Genomic DNA, 5784 nt, shown 5'->3' with positions numbered 1-5784 from the left:
TTAATTTTTCAGAGCAGGCTATATCCCACACTTTCCCTTACCATCCGGTGAGTGTAGGGCCCTTCGGATCCTTCCAATGTTCGGCAATTTCTAAACGAGTTGCTGTCAGGAGGATAAATGCCAATTATTTATGGGTAAGGGAGGGGTTTAGAGCATTGGGAAGGGACAGCAGGGACAGGCTTTGTTCTGGCAAGATTATCTGATCAGTGGCCTCAGAAATTATATTGAAGATAGTTTCCCAGAACTGCTTCAGGGCCTTACATTCCCACCACATATGCAAGTAAAAGCCCTTTTCGTCACATCCTCTCCAACACAACGGGGAGATTGAAGTCGTTGCATGTGAGAGTTGAATTGGCGTTATATACCATCTTAATATAACCTTGAGGGCTGACTCCTGTATGCGGGAAGATGTTGTTCGAAGGGGGGGATTTATCCAAATTTGTTTCCATTTTGTATCTTCAATCTGTATATGTAGATCAGTTTCCCATATGCTCCTCAGAGCCAGGGAGAAGCCACCGCCCCTCTCAAGCAGTAGGGCATAAATTGCTGAGGTCACGCCTTTATCTTTCCCATTGGATCTCAAAGGGGAAGAGAGGGCGAAGATCTCTCTCATTACAGAATCTGCGGTTTAAAAATGTTCTGACTTGTGTCAGTTGGAGCCAAGAGGGATTAATCCCTTTTAGCTTGTCTTTTAGTTGACTGTCGTTAATTATTTGGTCGTTGACTAAAAAGTCCCTCAGACGACAGATCCCCTTACTATCCCACCCAGCAAACTGGGCATATTTATCTTCGTGTCTAAAAGATGGATGATATAAAAAAAGGTAGCATCGGAGACTCTGGGGGAGAGAGATAGGTTGACAATTTTTTCCATATTGCTAGGGTAAGGCACGTGAATGGATTGGAGATTTGTTTGATGGTGGCCCAGGAAGATTTTATGAAGGGGAGAGCTGGAATTGTGGGTACCCAACTTCTCTTTTATCTTTGTATAGTGCCGAGCCCGGGGGCACAGAACCTCAGGTCAGGGGTGGGGGGAATCCAGGTCTCTGAATCTCCCCACCTGACCATGCCCCTTTCTCAGGCTCCACCACCTTTCCCCTGACAATTGATCATTTGATGGATGCAATACTTCTTTGCAGTATTTTCCCCATTCTAAAAGGTTGAAAGGCTTCTCTAAGCCTTAGTTACTGGCACTAAAAGTTTAAGCTGAAATACTTAGGTATTTTTGGTACTTTAATCCCTGCCCTTTTTGCCATTAGCTCCCACCCCACCACCAATTGAACGTACCACTCGAGAACATCTCCAGAACAGAAATTTTTTCAACGTCTCCAGTCTAGTCCCTTTGGGCACCTCATCAACATTGTTTTTCTTGTTCTTGCTATCAGTTTATGCATCTGAAAGAAGTTGAATTGTTAGCTTATGATCAGCCTGCTCCAAATACTTGAAAGGTTGTCACACAGAAGAGTGACAGGATCTCTTCTCAATCATCCAAGAGTGCAGGACACAGAGTAATGGGCTCAAGTTACAGGAAGCCAGATTCTGGCTGGACATCAGGTAAGAGCAGTACGACAATGGAACCAGTGACCTAGGGAGGTTGTGGGCTCTCCCACACTAGAGGCCTTCAAGAGGCAGCTGGGCAGCCATCTGTCAGGGATGCTTTAAGGTGGATTCCTGCATTGAGCAGGGGGTTGGACTCGATGGCCTTATACAGTAGGCCCGTTCCAACTCTACTATTCTATGATTCTATGGTATATTGTTGACTCCTACCCAATGAAATCAGGAGACCATTATAGAGGTCTGGGGTGGGTTGTTCTGCACCTTTTCAAGTAAGAAGCCTGGAACTGGACTTCTGCATGAGGACCTCTCTGCTTCTGACATAGCAAATACACAACTTGGGATATACTTAACTGGATACCAATATATACAAATCATGTATTCAATGCACAATTATTCTGAGGGCTTGGTAGCATTAGGCAGACACACTTCTTAGGGATTTATGGATTTTGGAAAATTTGTTCCATCTGCATTTTGCACATTGGCAGAATCAATTTCCCCCCATTTCCTGAATTTGTGCAAATTCACATTTGAACAAATTTGTACTTGCAAAAATGTGCAAATCCCGCACAAAACATACAAATACTCCAAAAATGTACTTTTCATGCTTTAGCTTATGGGGGAAATGAGTATTTTCAGTTGTTGTTATTATTATTTATTTATTTATTTATTTATTTTACATCTTTTTCTATGACTAAATTTACTAAAAAAATTCAGCAAATTTAAAAAAGGAAAAACAGTCTGTAAGTTCATAAAATTTGTATGACTCAGGAAAAGCTGGTCTGCTGTGGACTCCACAGGCTGGATTCAGAGAAATATGAACTCATTTGATACCATTGTGGATTTCTCTGACATCCCTACAGACCTTTGGCTTTTCCCTTTTCCTGATTCTGAAAGTGGAAATCTAAGCTACATGTGAAGGAGAAATTAGGGTCACCATATGGAAAGGAGGACAGGGCTCCTGTATCTTTAACAGTTATATAGGAAAGGGAATTTCAGTAGGTGTCATTTGTATGCATGTAGCACCTGGTGAAATTCCCTCTTCATCATAACAGTTAAAGCTGCAGGAGCCCTGCCCTCTTTTGTATCTGGTCACTCTTGTTATTTAAAGACCAGAAAGGAGAGGATTCAGAATAGTGTAATTCTATACATGTCTACTCAGAAATCAGTCCCATTTAGCTCAACGGGGCCTACTCCCAGGTAAGTAGGTACAACAGGGGTCCTAAATCTTTTTGGGCAGCAGGACACATTGAGAATTTGGAGAGCGTGACATGGGTGGCTCCCATGAGTAGCCTCACCATTCACAAGATGGCTATTGTGGTAGGTTTGGCCAGTCACAAAACACCCATTTCTCAGAAAGTAAATGGGTAAGGCTAAAAGAAAACCAACCTGTCCAGGAATCTCTGAGTGAATCTTTTTATTCAGTCAGTATTTTAGCACTTAATTTTAACTTAAATTTAAATTTTACTGTTTTAACTCTGTATTTTAATCTTATAATCAACTTTGCTGTGTGGTTTTATCCTGGTTGCGCTTTTTATACTGTATTTCATAATTGTGTTTTTAACCTGTTGGATGTTTTTTGTGGTTTTAATTTTTGTGAACTGCCCAGAGAGCTTCGGCTATTGGGCGGTATAAAAATGTAATAAATAAATAAATAAATAAATAAAATACAAGGCAGAGGAAGGGGCTGAAGGCCAAAACACAAAACCACTCTTTGAATCCACATTTTTTCTGCTTCAGCATCCATTGTTTCCAGAGACAAGTAACACTGAGCATGGCTAGACCAGAGTGGTGGAGGGAGAGGATCTCATGATATGATGCTTGTGAGATCCTCCCCCTCAGTCTACACATGGCGCGTGACGTCCTGGGAGGAAGAGGATGTTACGCCCGCCATTTTTTTTTAATCGGAAATGAGTGCAGAAGCACTCCTACGAAAAAGGTGAGTTTTTATTTTAAAAAAAGACCCTCTCCCCCCTCCCACCCTGATGGGCACAGAGCTCCTGAAGGGAGAGATCATTTCTCCCTGCTCCTGAGATCCCCTGCACATCATGTGGATGTACAGGGATGATCCTGGGGCGATCCCCGGGATATCGGCAAGTTTAGACATGCCCATAGCCAAGAAACTGAGTACAAAGCAGTGGTGGGAACTGAGCCCCAAATTCAAAATCACATATTATAGGATTATAGCTTGTGTGTCTCTTGCTGACAGTGCCGGCCTTAATTCACCTCAAAATCTTTAGGGAATGGCAAGAAGTGGTGAATGCCTGAGTTTGGAAACCAACCTTCAGTTCTGAGCTGTAATTTCCTCATCTTTCTGTAGGTTTTTAGTAAGAATTTTCCTAGTTACCAAGAGTTGGGCTTGTATATTTCATCTCTTTATGAATTTTGGGTGGGGAAAGAGATGATCCAAGAATTCAGATCAAATGCAAGGTTAAAAAACAAAAACTAAAAAACAAACAAAAAATCTTCATCTGGGAAAATAGATTTTTGCATGTTCAGGAATAACATAAAAACCTACCCACATGTTTACTTGAGGCAAAAGTGGGATGAATATGTATGCCTAGAGTAGTGACCTCTTTTTTATCTCTGTTGTCTGTCCCCAGTGTCTTACCCTCAGAGTGCTGGAAGTTACAATCCTACACATTTTTTAAAACTCAGTCATTATTGGACCATTAGTAGGATGTGGAGAAACAGAGTGACACCATTTGGAGAAGCCTCCTTCCCAGGAAAGAGAATACACAGGATTTAAAAATATATACAGAAGCTAAACCCAGTCTTCCATTACAGGAACATTTGATGTTCCCGAAACAGAGGGATTGAGAAAGCCGGCAGGTGCTGGGAGCGTTTCCTTTGCATGAAGTCGTTAATGCGTCTTAATCCTGACCCTGTGCCACCCCTCCATGCTAATACCATGGCCTCCCATGACCAAGTGATTCTGAAGCCTACCGCTTTGTCCGACAGGGCTTTTAATTTTAACAGGCAGCAAAGCAATCAGGAGGCCGCCAAGCCCATTCTGTCGATGACCTAGATAGATACTAGTTGGACCCTTGTTCTGTAGACACGATTCATTTTCATCTGAACGACATCAAGTCACTCACTTTGACGTTGTCGTCCATTTTCCCTACCAAGCGGCAACATGGTGCCACACTCCCCGTAAGGCCGAGAAAATGCAATCTCTAGTCTCAGGTTTATACCGTTTTTAGGACAAGGCTTAAATTTTTAGGATGAGGGGTTTTGTTTTTTACTGTTTGTTTCTTCGTTTCTTCATTTGCGATTTCAAAATTTAGAACTGTGACGACCTGCCTTCAGAATTCACTAAATAAAGCCGGCATGCCCCAAGCTGAAGGCCTGAACTTGCACGCAGTTTGTTCACCTGGAGCTGACATTGTTGGCTGAAGCTCAAAGATAATGAAATAAGGTTTAGGTGATAGGAAATAGACTTGGCTGATATATCTGGTGCCCTTCTCAGTTTTTGCTCCTTTTATCATTACTGTGAGGGAGAATCATCAGTCATTACAAAGCAAACCTGAGGAATAATAATAATAATAATAATAATAATAATAATAATAATAATAATAATAATAATCCAGTGGCAACAGAACAAAGACAAACAATGCAGTTACCTAATGACAAAGTATATGGTTTAATTTTGAAAAGAAACAGGCCATTTTGTGTATGTGGAACTAAAAATAATTCTTACTGTGTCTTTATTTTCATGTATATGTTTAATAGATCAGAAGGCTCTGTGTGTCTTTGTATTATGAACAAATACCATAGTCTTGTTTTATCTGGACACAAGGTGAAATTCACAGTCTGTTTATTCTAGTGGCCCCAGAGTTAAGGAAATTGTGGATTTATAAATTATTTGAAGTTGAGCCATAGAAAATAGCTGGATCTGCAATTATGTATAAAGATTATGTTACGGTGAGTGTCCAACATTTGGTTGGTTTTGAAATTCATATGTAAATGTTGGCAATCTCAGACAGATTTTGTGAAGGTTCTTGAATGCAGAGAAGAGAAAAACTTAGGGTTGATAAGTCAACTAAATGTGATTATCAGCAATTACATGTGTATCTACAAAATGTGGAGGGAAATATATCTATTTTTAGACATTTGCAACATTGTCAGCATTCAAACGTGAATATCCACATTTACTCTTATAGACAGACAGATAGATTATAATGTAATATTGTATAATTTTAGCACTTAAATATTTTTAACATAAGAAAAAGA

Source organism: Elgaria multicarinata, chromosome 1 (genome assembly GCF_023053635.1).
Source record: "Elgaria multicarinata webbii isolate HBS135686 ecotype San Diego chromosome 1, rElgMul1.1.pri, whole genome shotgun sequence".
NCBI lineage: Eukaryota > Metazoa > Chordata > Lepidosauria > Squamata > Anguidae > Elgaria > Elgaria multicarinata.
The sequence above is the reverse complement of the archived record's forward strand: the minus strand, read 5'-3'. Positions refer to the sequence as shown.